The following is an 18,916-nucleotide window of genomic DNA, read 5'->3' on the forward strand; positions in this document are numbered from 1 at the left end:
TCACCCATGATCACCGATATTCCCTTATTACATGCATCACTAATTTCTTGTTTAATGCCATTCCAAACCTCACCAGTGCAGTTTGGGGGTCTATATATGACACCCACTAATGTTTTTTGTCCCTTGATATTTCTCACCTCTATCCATACAGATTCCACATTGTCAGAGCTAATATCCCTTCTCACTATTGTGTTAATTTCCTCTTTCACCAGCAGTGCCACGCCACCACCTTTTCTTTTATGCCTGTCCTTCCTAAATACTGAGAACCCTGGGACATTCAGTTCCCATCCCTGTTCACCCTGCAGCCATGTCTCTGTAATCCCAATAATATCATACCCATTTATATCTATCTGCGCAATTAGTTCATCCACTTTATTGCAAATGCTCCGTGCATTAAGGCACAGAGCCTTGAAGTTTGTCTTTTTCACAATGCTCGTCTTGCTCCCAATGTTTTTCTCTACTGCCCTGTTTGAATTTTGCCCTTAGTTTCTCCACCTATCACTTATCCACTTTTCTTATTCACTTTTCTACCATTTGCTTTTGTCTTTGCTCCCTCTTTCTCTGACTCCTTGCGTAGGTTCCCATCCCCCTGGCATTTTATTTTAAACCCTCCCCAACCGCTCTAGCAAATAGTCCTGCCCAGGTGTAACCCGCCCAGTTTGTACAGGTCCCACCTCCCCCAGAACCGGTCCCAATGCCCCAGGAATCTGAAACCCCCCCCCGACACCATCTCTTCAGCCACGTATTCATCCTATATATCCTGTCATGTCTATTCTGACTAGCACGTGGCACCGGGAGCAATCCTGAGATCACTACCTTTGGGGTCCGATTTCTTAACTTCCTTCCTAGCTCCCTGTATTCTGCCTTTAGGACCTCATCCATTTTTTTACCGATGTCGTTTGTACCGATGTGTACCACGACCACTGGCTGTTCTCCCTCCCCCTCCAGAATGTCCTGTACCCGCTCCGAGACATCCTTGACCCTAGCACCAGGGAGGCAGCATACCATCCTGGAGTCTCGTTTGCGGCACAGATACGCCTGTCTATCCCCCTTACAATTGAATCCCTATAACTATTGCACTGTCACACTTATTACTCCTCCCCTCTGCAGCAGAACCAACCGTGGTGCCACGAGTTTGGCTGTTGCTGTTGTCCCCTGAGAGGCCATTCCCCTCAACAGTATCCAAAGCGGTATATCTGTTCTGCAGGGGAATGGCCACAGGAGATTCCTGCACTCCCTGCCTCACTCTCTTGCTCTGCCTGGTGGTCACCCATTCCCTTCCTGCCTGCGGAGTCTGAGCCTGCGGTGTGACCACCTCTCTATACGTGCTATCCACGATACTCTCTGACTCGCGGGTGCTCCAGTGTCTCCAGCCGCCGTTCCAGCTCTGAAACTCGAGCTTTCGGGAGCTGTAACTGGAGACACTTCCTGCACACTTGCTGATCCTGGGGACTGGAACTGTCCCCAGCCTGCCACATGGAGCAAGACTAACCACTCAAGTCAGGGTCACCGGTTCGTAGTTGTTGAGGCACGTTGCCTGGTTCTTCTTTGGCGCTGATATGATAGTGCTCGTCTTGAAGAAGGCCGGAATCTCGAAATGGAGTAGGGAGAGGTTAAAGATACAAACACAATGGCCAGTTGACCCACACAGGATCTGAGTGCACGGCCGGGAGCTCTATCAGGATCCATTGCTTTCCGTGGGTTTACTTTCCAAAAGGCCGATCCAACTTCTGAGATTATGAAGGTAGGTGTGGGTGTGTCTGAGGCTGCTGGGGCATTTGACATCGATTTGTTGGCTACCTGCTTGAAACTAGAATAGAATGCATTGAGTTCATCGCAGAGGGTGCTACGTTGCCGGAGATTCTACTCGGCTTTGTTTTCTAGCCCGTTCTATTGGTTAAGCCTGGCCATAACCAATGAGAGTTTGTGTCGTTAGTCTGTGACTCTAGTTTAGTCTGGTATTGTCTCTTGGCGTCCCTAATGGCTTTACATCAAATGGTAAGAAGTGCTCACACTTTTCCAATTGATCACATTCCATTCACTAAAGTCCAGAATGCTTAGGTGCAAGTTGAAGAGGAGAAACTAAGGGCGGAATCAAATGGAAACATTTTGAAGTTAATTTGTGGCAGGTCTTTCAGGGAGATTCCCGTTGTCTCTGCCGGCTGGTTCCCCACCGCTATTCAATGACATTTGGTCACTTTATTTGGGCCCTGGGGATTTTCTCACTGGTTTATCCCACACTTGGAGTTTTTCACGGCACTGGGAAGCTGAACTCAGAGATTGGGCCACCATTTTGAAAGGGTGCCCTGATCTCTAAGTGAGCTTGTGGATCCCTCACACCACCCCACCCACGGGCAATGTCACCCCCCACACACACATGGTACCATCCCTCACGCCCGCCCAATTGAGGACACTCTGCTTTGGATTCCCAAGGCCCCCCTTCAGGCGCCCCTAAACCTCATTACAGGCTTCCTCCCCACCCCCCACCCCCACCTACCAGAGGCTTCTACTTACCTGCCATGCACCCCCCCACCCTTCAACCACCCCTCCACCATCATTTCATGGGCATGGCCCCCTATTGGCCCTGACACTTGGCAGTGCCAGCCTGGCACCCTTGCACTGCCACCCTGTTACCCTGATAGTGCTACTGCCAGCCTGGAAGTGCCACCTGGGCATCGTAGCAGTGCCAGGGTGGCAGTGCCAATGCGCCAGCTGGGCAGTGCCAAGGTGCCCGCATTCCAAGGGGAGGGCCAGGGAACCAACATGCACTGGCACTGACCACCTGGGGGCCTCAATGGCCCGGGAGTCCCCTGGGTGCCGTTCCACCTGGCCCATGTTTGTGTGTACCAGTACTGAATGGTGCCGGGCTGCAGTCTCCCTGGGGAGGCTGGCAGATCCCGGGAGGCTGGTAGATATCGGGTAAAGCCGCCTAAGTAAGTTTAAACCCTACTTAGGTGTACGCCGTTTGGTCACTCCCCTTTTGGACGGTATTCCGATTCCGAAGCCTCGCAGGTGTTGGGTAGATCCTGCGAGTCGTGAAGGCCATTGGGAAGCCCACAGGAGACCTCTCCCAGCATCTACCGGCCATGTTGCTCTCGAGCGAGTGCGCCCGTGCCCACAGTGTATGCTAGAGGACAGCTGGAATTTAATCAGTCAGCACCACACAACCTATCACTACCAACTGGCGGTAATCTGACTGTCACTTCTCCACTCAGATTCACGAGGGCAATTTAACCATCTCCCCTTGACAATTCGGTGGCATTAGCATCACAGAATACTCCACCATCAACACCTTGGGGGTTACCAGTGACCCAAAATGTAACTGGACCATCCACACAAACCCTGTGGCTGCAAGTCAGGGTGTGGAAATTCTGAGTCGAGTTAATAACCTTGTGCCTCCCACGTGGCCCATCAGTCATCTACAAGGTGCAAGTCAGGGGTGTGATGGAAAATTCACTACTTGCCTGGCCGAGTGCATCTCCAACAATGCTCAAAATGTTCAAAACCATGTAGGGCAGGGTAAGTTACTTGATTGGCTCCCTGTCCATCACCTTCAACCTCCACTTGCTCCATGACTGTAGATATAGAATGCACTTCAGCAACTCACCAAGGCTCCTTCGACAGCACCTTCCAAACCCACGACCTCTGCCACCTAAAGGGACAAAAGCAGCCGGTGTTTGGAAACACCACCATCTGCAAGTTCCCCTCCAAGTCATTCATCATCCTGACGTTGAACTCTATTGCCATTCCTTCAGGATTGTTGGATCAAAATCCTGGAATTCCCCCCCTAACAGCACTGTGGGTGTATCTACACCACATGGGCAGCAATGTTTCAAGAAAAAAAGGTAGCTCAACGAAAATTAGAAATGGGCAATAATGATTGGCCTTGCCAGTGATGTTTACATCCCAGAAACCAACATTAAAAAACAAAACTGACAGGAATACCTCCATGAGTAAGAAGAATTCCAGTCCCAGTTACTCCCTCCGGCTCTCAGGAATTCGCCTGACTAGTTAATTATTCAACAATCTGACCTGTCTGCTCCTAGTATTGGATTACTGGTAAATTTACAAATCTCTGTTCTTCAGTATGTCATCTTGATGTGACCTGAACCTCAGAAGGATAGTCACCGATCAATATCCAAATGATAAACATAGTTTTAATCCCTTAATCAATAGATAGAAGGTACCAAGGAAGAGTCTAGATTGATGCAGTAAGCAACACAACTCATCACAAAACGTGAGCAGATTCCTACCATCCTCATGACTACAACATGGACACACACACCAACTGATTGATGGTTCCAACAGTGGGAAGTGATGGCCTTGAGCATCAGTCGCTGAAAATAAGCGCGCAGGTACAGCAGGCAGTAAAGAAGGCAAATGGTATGTTGGATTTCATAGTGAGAGGATTTGAGTACAGGAATAGGGATGTTTTACTGCAATTGTGTAGGGCATCGGTGAGGCCACACCTGGAGTATTGTGGGCAGTTTTGGTGTCCTTATCTGAGGTAGGCTGTTCTTGTTATGGAGGGAGTGCAGCGAAGATTTACCAGGATGGTTCCTGGAATGGTGGGAATGACATTTGAGGAGAGACTAAGTCGGTTAGGATTATTTTCATTGGAGTTTGGAAGAGTGAGAGGGGATCGCAAAGAAACTTACAAAATTCTAACAGGATTAGACAGGGTAGATTCGGAAAGAATGTTCCCGATGGTGGGGGAGTCCAGAACTATAATAATAATAATAGTCTTTATTGTCACAAGTAGGCTCACTGCAATAAAGTTACTGCGAATAGCCTCTTGTCACCACATTCCGGCGCCTGTTCGGGTACACGGGGGGGGAGAATTCAGAATGTCCAAATTACCGAACAGCACATCTTTCGGGACTTGTGGGAGGAAACCGGAGCACCCGGAGGAAATCCACACAGAGACAGGGAGAACGGGCAGACTCCGCACAGACAGTGACCCAAGCAGGGAATCGAACCTGGGACCCTGGCGCTGTGAAGCAACAGTGCTATCCACTGTGCGACCTTGGACATAGTTTGAGGAAAAGGGGTGAACCTTTTAGGACTGAGGTGAGGAGTAATGTCTTCACCCAGAGAGTGATGAGTCTGTGGAATTCACTACCACAGAACGTAGAGGGCAAAACATTGTGTAACTTCAAGCAGGAATGAGTTCTTAAGGGGTCAAGGGATATGGGAAGGCAGGTATTGAACTTGATGATCAGCCATGATCATAATGAATGGCGGAGCAGGCTCGAAGGGCCGGATAACCTCCTCCTGCTTCTATTTTCTAAGCATGCTTCTATTGTAAGTGATAGCTTAAACATGAACTCTTTGCCTCTCTGTAACCATATTATTCTGCAGGCAAAAAGCTTGCCCTAGCTGTGCCGCAGTTGGCGGTACGGTGGCCTCTGAATCAGAAGGTTCTAGGGTGAAGATCCATTCCAGGGCTTGATCACTGAAATTAAGGCTGACACTCTAGTATAATGCTTTTGGAACACTTGACTGTTGGAGGTACTGATTCTAGAAAGACCCCATCTGACTGCTTGGGTGAAGAGAGTGAGCATATGTGGCAAAATAAAGCTCTTCAAATTTAATTATTTTTTTAGTATTGTTAGAGCCTGCATTTTCTATCTTAGAAAAGTTAACTGAAATGTGGTACAAATGCCTCAGTTTAATGGGATTGGCACAACTAGCCTGCAGTTGACCTCCTTTTGAGAGTGGAATGCACAAGAGGCACATATCCAAAACTAATGCCACCAAAGTACATCAGCTCGTAATTGACTATTGATTTTGAGACACCTATTATGGCCTGGAAACAGTGACAAGGAGCAGGGGAGAACCATTGGGGCCTTCGAGCAATGAAGACCTCTCCCTTGCAAGGGATAGATTGTTCATTTACATTTAGCGGCATTCAATGCGGCGGAAGCTTGCCAGGCCAAGATAACTATGTTCTTCTGCAAAAAGTGCCGTGTGGCATTCTTTATGTTCACTGAGCAGCCAATCAGCATCTTGGTCTTGACGTTTAATCCAAAGGATAACATTTCAGCATTCCCTCAGTATTTGAACTGAAGCGTTAACATCAATGATGTGTTCAAGGTCAGTAGTGAGGCTTCAACCTGTAACCTTCCGAGTCATTAGCTGAGCAAAGCAACAAAAAAGATAAAGTTTTCAGGCGGCTGAGAAAGATTCATTAAGTTGTGAAGATTTATATTGTTTAGTAGGTATAAAATTCTTTATTACCTATATTAAACCAGCCTCTGATTCAGTTGCGTCTGTTCTCTGTCAATTTTATAGGTTGGGGTTGTTCAGCATTATTTTGATAATATTATCTTGTTTCTTCGATGTCCAAAATCATGCACAGAATTTAGGTTGATTCAGTTCAGAAGGAAGCTATTAGTGGATTTCCTCCATTGTTACCCCCACTGCAAAAGAGTTGCGAATCCAAGGATAGTAACTCCGCTCATGATTCACACGTGGGTAGTTTTTAATCATAACCAGTGTTATGACATTGACTAACAACAGTATCAAGCTTTATACAACTGTTCTACTGTGTGATGCCATATGGCAAGTTGACATGAAGACAGTGCAGCCTTTTCCCCAGGCCCAGAATAATCACCTTCAGTTGTCTAGGCTACCTGAATGCTTGGGTTTCTGACTGACCTTGTAGGACTCTTAACCCAAAGAGAACATCACAGTCCTGTTCTCACTACAGTGCCATTCGGCCCATCGTGTCTTCACTGACCCTGCACCCTAACTAGGCCCACGCCCCCTCCCCCCCACATCAGGACGGTCCCGGCTACCCCCACAGAGGAACAGAAAATGCAAGTCCTCCACTCAAGGGTGAGCCCAGAAATCTACACGCTTATCGAAGACGCGGACGGTTTCGAGGACGCAATGACTTTGTTAATGACTGGGTTATTGGCCCGTAATCCAGTAACCCCAGCCAATCTCTTTTTGGGGGGGAAATTTATCAACGCCAATTCCACTAACCTGTGCATCTTTGGACTGAGGGAAAAAACCCACGCAGACACGGGGAGAATGTGCAGAGATCCCTGGCACTGTGGGCAGCAGTGCTAACCATTGTGCCCCCTGTGGTAGTCTACATTAGGGGTATCGTGGTACCTAGGTGGGATGTACCTTATACTGTAGTATGAGTGGTAGAACCCGCCTGCTAGTTCCGCCCAGCAGGCGGAGCATAAGAGTCTGTGTTTCACCCACAGCAGTCATTCTGTACCGGAGCTGATGGGGTAACTGCTTGTTCATTAAAGCCTTCAATTGGACTATAAACTCGCTTCAGTAGTGATTGATCGTGCATCAATTTAATGAACAAGAATTGAAGAATGGCTGCTCTCCGCATCAAGCCAGAGTGTCTACAAATCAACCCCCACGTGGCAAATGCAGCAGCAACTTTTAAACATTAGCTGGCATGTTTCAACGGGTACATCAGGACGGCCCCAACTACCCCCACAGAGGAACAGAAAATGCAAGTCCTCCACTCAAGGGTGAGGCCAGAAATCTACACGCTTATCGAAGACGCGGATGGTTTCGAGGACGCAATGACTTTGTTAAAAGAGCACTACGTCCGCACTGTGAATCAGGTATACGCTCGGCATCTTTTAGCTACCAGACGGCAGATCCCAGGGGAATCACTGGACGATTTTTACCGTGCATTGTTAGTGTTCGGTAGAAACTGTAACTGTCCACAGGTCTCAGCCAATGACCACACTGAACTCTCAATATGGGATGCTTTTGTTGCGGGCATGCCTCTAAAATCCACCAGCGACTGCTGGAAAATGACACGCTGAGGCTTAAAGAGGCACGGAGACTTGCGCACTCCCTAGATGTAGCCTCCCTCAACGCCCAGGCCTACGTTCCTGACCGCGCGGTACCCGCATGGACAGGGTGGACCCCACCCGCGGCCGATTCCAAAGCACCCCTAAATTCCCCACAAGCTTGTGCAGTGCGGCAGCCAGGAAACCCCAGTGGGGAGCCCGATGCTATTTTTGCAGGCAAAACAAACACCCCCGGCAACGCTGTCCGGCCCGATCCGCAATCTGCAAGGGCTGCGGGAAGAAGGGGCACCTCGTGGCAGTATGCCAGGCCCGGTCGGCCGCCACTGTCTCCACAGACGAACCGGGCCCACAGACATTCCTCTCCTCACAGGCCATGTGCGATTCATGGGAGCAGCCATGAATCTTGGATGACGTTTCAGGACCCCGACTCGGCTGGCCATGTATCGCCTGATGAGATCTCCCAGCCGGCCATGTGCGATTCATGGGGGCAGCCATCTTGGATGGCGTCTCAGGACCTCGACTCGGGTGGCCGTGTATCGCCCGACGAGATCTCTCAGCTTCTGTCACAACTTGCCTCAGTGACACTGGACCAGTCTCGGTCCCGAACGTTTTCAACCGCTACGACGTCGGTACTCATCAACGGGCACAAGGCATCCTGCTTGATCGACTCTGGGAGCATGGAGAGCTTCATCCATCCCAATACGGTAAGACACTGAGCAGCACAATCAATTTCTCACGAGTCGAGATGTGATGCAGTCAATCGAGGCTTTATTAAGCAAGTCTTGTTCCCCAGCAGCTCAGTTACAGAATGTGGCTGCTGGGAGAACCCGGGCTCTTATACTCCGCCTTACTGGGTGGAGCCAGCAGGCGGCAGATCCAACCAGGACCCAGTGTCTGTCTACCAATAGCCTCTCGGCATCACAGGTACCGTACTACCTCTAATACATACCACCACATTCACCCCTTGTTAAAAAGAAACCCGGCGGGGTGGTGGGTCGCATGGTGGTAGGGGTTTAAAAAGCTGGTCCTGGAAGTATTTTCCATACAGTGGCTATGCAGTGATCACAACAGTTAACTATTTACAGGTTTTGTCAGAATTATTTACAGATTTTTGTTTTGTCACACGGATTCCACGAGTCGAGCGGGTGCCTTGGTTGTCCTCGTCGATCGTCTCAGCCCCGGTGGTGGTGCACGTGCTGGCTCGGGCACTGTCGTCTCTGGGAGCGTTGCGCTGTTTGTCCCTGTTTCTTTACTCCTGGCCGGGCACGGGAGGAGGACAGATCCACCTGGGAAAGGAGCGGCCATGGGGTGCGCCGGTGGGGGGGAGAGGGTGATTGGTGTTGGGGGGGTGTGTGTGTGGTTCCGGCGGGCACCAGGTCCCGCAGGGAGACCGTGTCCTGTCGGCCGGCGGGGTATGCCACGTAGGCGTACTGAGGGTTTGCGTGGTGAAGGTCAACCCTCTCGACCAACGGGTCCGATTTGTGCGTCCGCACATGCTTTCGGAGCAAGATGGGTCCCGGGGCTGCCAGCCAGGTCGGCAGCGACGTTCCGGAGGAGGACTTCCTAGGGAAGACCAGGAGGCGCTCGTGAGGCGTTTGATTAGTGGTGGTACACAGCAGCGACCGGATGGAGTGGAGAGCATCCGGGAGGACATCCTGCCAACGGGAAACTGGGAGATTTCTGGACCGTAGGGCCAATAGGACGGTCTTCCAGGCCGTACAGTTCTCCCTCTCTACCTGACCGTTCCCCCGGGGGTTGTAACTGGTCGTCCTGCTCGAGGCAATGCCCGTGCTGAGCAGGAACTGACGCAGTTCGCAGCTCATGAAGGAGGACCCCCTCTCGCTATGGATGTACGCGGGGAAACCGAACAGTGTAAAGATGGTGCCGAGAGCTTTAATAACTGTGGCCGCGGTCATGTCGGGGCAGGGGATGGCGAAAGGGAAACGGGAGTATTCGTCCACCATGTTTAAGAAGTACGCGTTTCGGTCGGTGGAGGGAGGGGGCCTTTGAAATCCAAACTGAGGCGCTCAAAGGGACAGGAAGCCTTTATCAGGTGCGCTCTATCTGGCCTGAAAAAATGCGGTTTGCACTCTCAGATTTGGCAGTTCCTGGTGGCTGTTCGGACCTCCTCAACAGAGTAGGGGAGGTGGCGGGACTTCACAAAATGGTAGAATCGAGTGACCCCCGGGTGGCAGAGGTCCTCGTGGAGGGCTTGGAGGCGGTCTACTTGTGCGTTGGCACATGTGCCGTGGGATAGGGCATCGGACGGCTCGTTCAGCTTTCCCGGACGATACAAGATCTCATAGTTATAGGTGGAGAGCTCAATCCTGCACCTCAACAGCTTGTCATTCTTGATTTTGCCCCGCTGTGCATTATCGAACATAAAGGCTACCGACCGTCGGTCACTGAGGAGAGTGAATCTCCTGCCGGCCAGGTAATGCATCCAATGTCGCACAGTTTCCACTCTGGCTTGGGCTTCCTTTTCCACTGAGGAGTGGCGGATTTCTGAGGTGTGGAGGGTCCGGGAGAAAAAGGCCACGGGTCTGCCCGCTTGGTTGAGAGTGGCCGCCAGAGCTACATCGGATGTGTCGCTCTCGACTTGGAAGTGGGGGGACTCGTCGATTGCGTGCATCGTGGCCTTTGCGATATCCGCTTTGATGTGGCTGAAGGCCTGGCGGGCCTCTGTCGACAGGGGAAAGGTAGTGGACTGGATTAACGGGCGGGCCTTGTCTGCGTATTGGGGAACCCACTGGGCGTAGTACGAGAAGAAGCCCAGGCAGCGTTTCAGGGCTTTGGAGCAGTGGGGGAGGGTAAATTCCATAAGGGGGCGCATGCATTCAGGGTCGGGGCCTAGCACTCCATTACGCAGTACGTATCCCAGGATGGCCAGACGGTTGGTGCTCAACACGCATTTTTCCTCGTTATAGGTGAGGTTTAGGGCGTTAGCAGTCTGGAGGAATTTGCGGAGGTTGGCGTCATGGTCCTGCTGGTCATGGCCGCAGATGGTTACGTTGTCGAGGTATGGGAACGTGGCTCGCAGACCGTGCTGGTCAACCATTCGGTCCATCTCCCGTTGGAAGACCGAGACTCCGTTCATGGCGCCAAATGGGGCCCTTAAAAAATGGTAGAGCTGCCCGTCTGCCTCGAAGGCCGTGTACTTGCAGTCACTCGGGCGGATGGGGAGCTGGTGGTATGCGGACTTGAGGTCCAAGGTGGAAAAGACTTTGTACTGTGCAATCCGATTGACCATGTCGGATATGCGGGGAAGAGGGTACGCATCTAGCTGCGTGTACCTATTGATGGTCTGACTATAGTCTATGACCATCCTCTGCTTCTCCCCGGTCTTCACAACTACCACCTGGGCTCTCCAAGGACTATTGCTGGCCTGGATTATGCCTTCCTTCAGCAGCCGCTGGACTTCAGACCGGATAAATGTTCGATCCTGGGCGCTGTATCGTCTGCTCCTAGTGGCGACGGGTTTGCAATCCGGGATGAGGTTCGCAAACAAGGAAGGCGATTCAACCTTGAGGGTCGCGAGGCTGCAGATAGTGAGTGGGGGTATTGGGCCGCCGAATTGGAACGTTAGGCTCTGGAGGTTACATTGGAAATCTAACCCTAAGAGAGTGGGAGCGCAAAGTTGGGGAAGGACATAAAGCCGATAATTCTTAAACTCCCTCTCTTGCACCGTTAGGTTCGCGATGCAGAACCCGTTGATCTCTACGGAATGGGATCCCGCTGCCAGGAAAATCTTTTGGGTGCTCGGTCGAATGGAAAGAAAACAGCGTCTTATCGTATCCGGGTGGATAAAAGTTTCCGTGCTCCCAGAGTCGATCAGGCATGGCGTCTCGTACCCATTGACCAGCACCGTTGTTGTTGCCGTTTGGAGCGTCCGGGGCCGCGACTGGTCCAGGGTCACTGAAGCCAGTCGTGGTTGTTGCATCGGGGCGTTTTCTTCAGACCCCGTGGAGCCATCTATGCTGGGGTTCTTGGCTATCAGCCAAGATGGCGGCGTCCATTGATCGCATGTGGTCGGGGGCGGACAAAATGGTCGCCCCCATGGATCGCATGTGGCCGGGGGATCACAAGATGGCGGCGCCCATCCTCCCCGCGTGGTGTCCGGGACCCAAAATGGCGGCGCCCGCGGGCCGCACATGGATCGTTGGGGGGGTTGAGTCTGCTGTCCCCATTCTCCCCGGGAGATAGCGGCGACCCCCTGGGACTGGCACACCACTGAGTAGTGTCCCTATTTGCCGCAGCTTTTACAGATGGCTGAGCGGGCCGGGCAGCGCTGCCGGGGGTGTTTCGCCTGCCCGCAAACATAGCAGCGGGGCCCACCTGGATGGTCTGGTGCTCTGGCCGCGCAGGCTTGCGGGGGAGTGGGGGGTGCCGGGGAGTCAGTCGCAACGGGGGGTCCACGGATCCCAAGTGGCTGCCGCGCGGTCGGGGCGGTAGGCGCGGGCATTTTGTGAGGCCACGTCGAGGGAGGCCGCAAGGGCCCGTGCCTCTGTGAGTTCTAATGAGTCTCTCTCTAGCAGTCTCTGGTGAATTTGAGAAGAAGTCATACCTGCCACAAAAGCATCCCTGATTAGGAGCTCCTTATGTTCATTTGCGCTCACCGACGGGCAGTTGCAGTTCCTTCCCAATATCAACAGCGCGCTGTAGAACTCGTCCAGCGATTCTCTGGGGATTTGCCGTCTCATCGCGAGTTGGTGGCGTGCCTAGACTTGGTTTACGGGCCGAATGTAGACCCCTTTCAGCATGGTGAGCGCCGTCGAGAAATCCTCCGCGTCTTCGATGAGCGTGTAGATCTCCGGGCTCACCCTGGAATGCAGGACCTGCATTTTCTGGTCTTCCGTGGTCTGGCCGGGGGCCGTTCGAAGGTAACCTTCGAAGCATGCTAGCCAGTGTTTAAACACGGCCGCCGGGTTTGCTGCATGGGGGCTGATTCGCAGACACTCCGGGGCGATCCGGAGCTCCATAGTCTTTTTGAGTCTGCTTAATAAATTGTAGCACAATCAATTACTCACGAGTCCGCAACACGTATTTCTTAAATGTGATTGATGAGTACTCCCGGTTCCCTTTCGCCATCCCCTGTCCCGACATGACGGCTGCCACCGTCATTAGTGATTGTGCATCACCCCCATGTCGCCCCATTGAATAACCATTGAATAACTTCTAGACCATTATTACAACTGGAGGGCTCCTGATCACATCCAGGGTCCTTTCCATTTGATCAGATTTGGGGCGAGGGGCAGAGGAAATAAGTTATGCTTTTAAGCACAACGTGGGGGTATTGTCAGCAGCTGTCATCTCTCCCACTGGCACTGGTGGCAACAAGAAACGATCAATCTCTGATTGCAAATTAATTTGCAAACTTTGAAATTATGTCCTTTATACCATCTTGAGGACATTAATATATATTAATAGGAACAGGCAACGTGCCTCAATGACTACCATACGGTGGCCCTGACTTCAGTCATAATGAAGTGCTTCGAGAGGTTGGTCATGAAGTGCATCACCTCCATACTCCCAGAGCGCCTTGATCCACCACAATTTGCATACCGCCCCAACCGGGCCACAGCAGACACCATCTCCTTGGCGCTACACTCATCCCTAGAGCATCTCGACAACAAGGACTCCTACATCAGACTCCTATTTATTGACTACAGCTCCACCTTCAACACCATAATCCCAGCTAAGCTCATATCAAAGCTCCAAAACCTAGGACTTGGCTCCTCACTCTGCAACTGGATCCTCAACTTTCTGAGCCACAGACCACAGTCAGTAAGAATAAACAACATCTCCTCCACAATAGTCATCAATAGTCAGCCCCACAAGGCTGCGTACTTAGCCCACTACTATGCTCCCTGTACACACACAACTGCGTGGCAAAACTTGGTCCCAACTCCATCTACAAGTTTGCTGACGATACGACCATAGTGGGTCGGATCTCGAATAACGACGAGCCAGAATACAGGAGGAGATAGAGAACCTAGTGGAGTGGTGCAGTGACAACAATCTATCCCTCAATGCCAGCAAAACTTAAGAGCTGGTCATTGACTTAAGGAAGCAAAGTACTGTACACACCCCTGTCAGCATCAACGGGGCTGAGGTGGAGATGGTTAGCAGTTTCAAATTCCTAGGGGTACACATCTCCAAAAATCTGTCCTGGTCCACCCACATCGACGCTACCACCAAGAAAGCACAACAGCGCCTATACTTCCTCAGGAAACTAAGGAAATTCGGCATGTCCACATTAACCCTTACCAACTTTTACAGATGCACCATAGAAAACATCCTATCAGGCTGCATCACAACCTGGTATGGCAACTGCTCGGCCCAAGACCGCAAGAAACTTCAGAGAGTCGTGAACACAGCCAGTCCATCACACGAACCTGCCTCCCATCCATTGACTCCATCTATACCTCCCGCTGCCTGGGGAAAGCAGGCAGCATAATCAAAGATCCCTCCCACCTGGCTTACTCACTCTTCCAACTTCTTCCATCGGGCAGGAGATACAAAAGTCTGAGAACACGCACGGACAGACTCAAAAACAGCTTCTTCCCCGCTGACACCAGACTCCTAAACGACCCTCTTATGGACTGACCTGATTAACGCTACACCCCTGTATGCTTCACCCAATGCCGGTGTTTATGTATTTACATTGTGTACCTTGTGTTGCCCTATTATGTATTTTCTTTTTGGGAATTTCCCTTGCTTTCAGTGCTCGGTTTGAAAGTCGTAGACGTTATGGCCATCTGCACATTAATATTATCTGCAACTACACAAATGGTCTTAAAATACATATTTAACTGTGCAAAAGTGAACAATTCTATTGCAGCTGTTTTGCGTTCGTTGTCTGCATTTTTTAACATCTTTCAGAAACCACTCCAAAAATGTTCCATCATCCCGAGTCACACACACTTAGCGCCACACTGTAATTACTTAAGCATAATTTCACACACTTGTCATTATTAATTAAGTTGAAAATGTTCCGGTTATTAAGACCCTGAACCTGGGCTGTGATTCTGGCTGGCAAAGTTAATCTGTCATGGGAAATTAGTTACATGCGGGTTAATTACGTCCATGTTTGTCTGTTTGAACGCATAAATGATACAGAAAGGTTGACTGAGAAGATGCGAGGTAAGAGTTTTCCTAATTTAAAATGAAGTTTTCAATGAGATAGACAGATAAAACATTCATCTTGTAACATTTGAAACATATTAATTTCGGAAACTATTTTTCATTTGCTGCTTGGTAGGTTTGCAGCATCGTACTACGGCCAGAGAAATACTGCAACCCCTTTATCTTGTTCGATATCCAAATAAATTATTTTAATGGAATACTCAGTTTGTTTCTCAGAGCCTATGTTCATTTAATGTAGCCACGCTGTGCCAAAGAAATAATTTATTGGCATTTGTCTTGACTCATTATAAATATCTTTGACCATAGCGATTGCTTTGTATTATGTCATTGGGAACTACAGTAATTGTTAGCGTGTTTTTGCGTGGCGGTGATGACCAGGATATTTGAGGTGAAACACTTTGCCTTGCGACTGTAACATTTCTTGAAGATGAGCAGGTAAGATATGAACAGCACAAATTCATTTGTTTCACTTTCATCCCTGTGTGGTTTCACAATGGGAAGATCTCCAATTGACATGGGACGCGATTCTCCAAAATGGAGACGGTGCGGAACGGGCGCGGGGACAACCGATTCTGGCCCCAACAGGGGGCCAGCATGGCGCTGGAGCGGTTCACGGCGCACCAGCCTCCCTTCCCGGCGCCAAATGGGCGCCGCGCTAACCCGCGCATGCGCAGTTGGGCCGCGCCAACCCGCGCATGCGCGGGGGACTTCTTCAGCACGCCTGCCCCTACGCAACATGGCGTGGGGGATTCAGGGGCTGGCCACGCAACAAAGTCGGCCCGGGGGAGAGGCTAGCCTGCCGATCGGTGGGCCCCAATCGTGGGCCAGACCCCATCGGACAGACCCCCCCACCGGGGACGGAGCCCCCCTCTCCCCCCACAGGCCGCATCCCGGCCCTTCACGCAGAGTTCCCGCGCGGCCGCTCAGCCCATCCGGGCCGGAGAATCGGCGGCCCGGCCACGGAAAGCGGCTTGCGTCCAGCGGCGCGCCAAACGCGACGGCGCAAATGACACCGATTCTCCGCACCTCGGAGAATTGCGCGCCGGCGTCGGGGCGGCATGGCGCGGTTGCGGCGATTCTCCGGCCTGGCGCGGGGCTTGGAGAATCGCGCCCATGATCTTCTCAGGCCGAAAGCTGCAAAAGCAGGTCCATGGACAATTATTCCCTTCCCTGATCTCCCCAAAGCGCTCAATCATGTGAGCAGAGACAGACTACTTATGCTGCTGGAGAAAGCATGCTGCCTGCTGAAGCAGCTCAATGCGATCTCCTCTTTCCACAACAACATAGTGGGGAAGGTTAGGTCAGGTGTGGCGGGAAGATATCAGAACCCTTTGCATTCCGCAGTGGGGTCAAACAGAGTTGTGTTCTGACACCGACACCCTTTGGCATATTCTCCACTTTGCTGCTGTCATAAGCGTTCGAGTCATCTACAGACGGTGTCTACTTGCAAGCCAGAAGTGACAGAAGCTGTTCAGTCTCGCTTGTGTCAAGAAGTTTGGATAAAATAAAGGTTAAATAATTGGATAAAAAGGGTTCCATTGCACTGAAGGCTTTTGAAATGCAGATTAGCTTAGCAGCAGAGTGAACAGATGTTTACTTAATGAAGTGGAGAACAATAGAGCATAGAATTACAGATCTTAAAGATACAAAGGGTAGGAGTTAAAACAGAGAGATAAGAATGCTTTTTGCATTTACATGCCAAAAATATGACTTTTGAGACTAGTTGTTTAGACAGGACAGTATCAAAAGGTATAAACCATATAGCAGCGGCAGGGTTTGTCTTGTACAGCGGGTGTGCAGCTAACAAGTGTAGAGGGTGCCATCTCCGCTACTCCACTACTGGGCCGATATCTGGGGTTTGAATATCTGTGTGTGTCTCTCTCCAGCTGGCACTGAAACTTCAGAGGCCAGGGGATGTCGCACTGGGACACTTCCACTGAAGAGAGCACTGATTCAAGCCTGCCGTTTATTCCTAACCGGCAGCCTGAGGCTTATATCACACAGATCTCCAGACCCCTACCAATACCCAGGTGATTCTCTCTCTTGCCGGTGGTGCAACACCCACCCGGTTCCTACTCCGCTAGAGTAGCTTTCCCAAGAGAGAGGATAGGACACTGCTGTTTATTTCCTAACCAGCAGTCTGTCCTGAGTGAATCGCTCAAGATGACCCTCGATTCTTGAACCCGGAATTAAGGTGAGGAGTATTTTAACAATGACTTGGTCAGAGATCGCTGGTGAAAGATTGAAGAATTTAAACGACTCCAATTAGCATCAAATCAAGGTTTATTGCAAAACCCAGGTCAAAATCATCAACAGAAGAAACACAATAAAATCTTATGCTCTAATACAAACTAAGTCTATTCAAAAGTAATATATCGGACACAACGAAAATTCTTATGATTACACAGTTTTTAGCAATAGCACAAGGCACAAAACAAGTTCCCTTCCCCAAAGCCTCAACCACTATTAAAGTCAAGGGAGTTTCGCAAGCTGCTGCAGGGTACTTACGGTCACAGGCTGCAGAGGTCAAGTCAGGGGTGCAGAGGTCGAGCCAAGAACCAAGAGACCCCCAATCGAAACACAGCCCCTTTTATATTGTTTTACCTGGCTTTGTCCTGTGATCGGCCAGCCCCTTTTGCATTGAAAAAGGTAAGGTTTAAAGTTCCCGCTGGTCCCGCCCCCTTTGGGCCGGTCAGACCTGTCGAGATGGGAGTACCTCCCCTAGGTCCGCCTCCAGTCTGTTTTTTGAGATAACGAGGTTGAGCTCCCTTGAAGATTTTCAAAGACTTCCATCTGCTCTGGAGATCGCTGCTATGTTGATGGGGTGTTGATTGGATTCTGCTCTGGTGGAGGCAAAGTCATTTACATCTGCATGGGGCTATGACCATCCCATTGTCCTGCTTGCAGGCAGGCCCCCTGTGTATTCCCGTGCCCCTTTGTCTGTGTTTTGATCTTATCTCGTTGTCTGGCTCCTTCTTCCTTGTAGCTCCTAGGGGGGGGTTTGTAAATACTTATGTCCCTACTCAGCTCAGCGGACCAAGCCTGCTGGGAAAACTGGTTCCGTTCTCTTGGCTGAAAAGTCAGTTTACAGTCTCTGAGTTTTTATTCTTGGGCAGTTCCAAAAAGGCCGAATTGCCCGAAAACCTTACACAAGCAACCAACATCATAGCCATGCCCAGCTGGAAACAGAGTTCTCCCGGGCAGCACGGTAGCATAGTGGTTAGCACAATTGCTTCACAGCTCCAGGGTCCCAGGTTCGATTCCCAGCTTGGGTCACTGTCTGTGCGGAGTCTGCACGTTCTCCTCGTGTGTGCGTGGGTTTCCTCCGGGTGCTCCGGTTTCCTCCCACAGTCCAAAGATGTGCAGGTTAGATGGACTGGCCATGCTAAATTGCCCTTAATGTCCAAAATTGCCCATAGTATTGGGCAGGGTTGCTGGGTTATGGGGATAGGGTGGAGGTGCAGGCTAGGGTAGGGTGCTCTTTCCAAGAGCCGGTGCAGACTCGATGGGCCGAATGGTCTCCTTCTGCACTGTAAATTCTATGAAAGCAAGCCTTTTTGCTGGAAGCTATTGTTTTAGTGACAATGTGACACGATGTGATTGTTGATGACTTCACCTATTGATTTCGAACCAGAAGAAGTTTCCCAAAGATACAGGTCGTGTGCGGTAATTATTTGCTGGATTTCTCTCATTGTGTTAAACTTTGGGGTGCTGTTTTGGGAAAGGGCTATTCTCGGAGTTTCTGAAAGTAGATAGATTTGGCATGGGGTTAATTCATGTATACCATATCTGTAGCCATTATTGTAGTTCATTGTAATTTTTGTTCTGTGTGGCGTTTGCACCTTTCCCCATGTCTGTGTGGGTTTCCTCCGGGTGCTCCGGTCCAGCATTTCATGTGTGTTTTACAGTTTAATAAGCATTATTTTGTTTGAAAGATACAAGAAGATTGAATCTTTCTGCACTTGTTTGTATATTAT

Source organism: Scyliorhinus torazame, chromosome 10 (assembly GCF_047496885.1).
Source record: "Scyliorhinus torazame isolate Kashiwa2021f chromosome 10, sScyTor2.1, whole genome shotgun sequence".
Taxonomy (NCBI): Eukaryota; Metazoa; Chordata; class Chondrichthyes; order Carcharhiniformes; family Scyliorhinidae; genus Scyliorhinus; species Scyliorhinus torazame.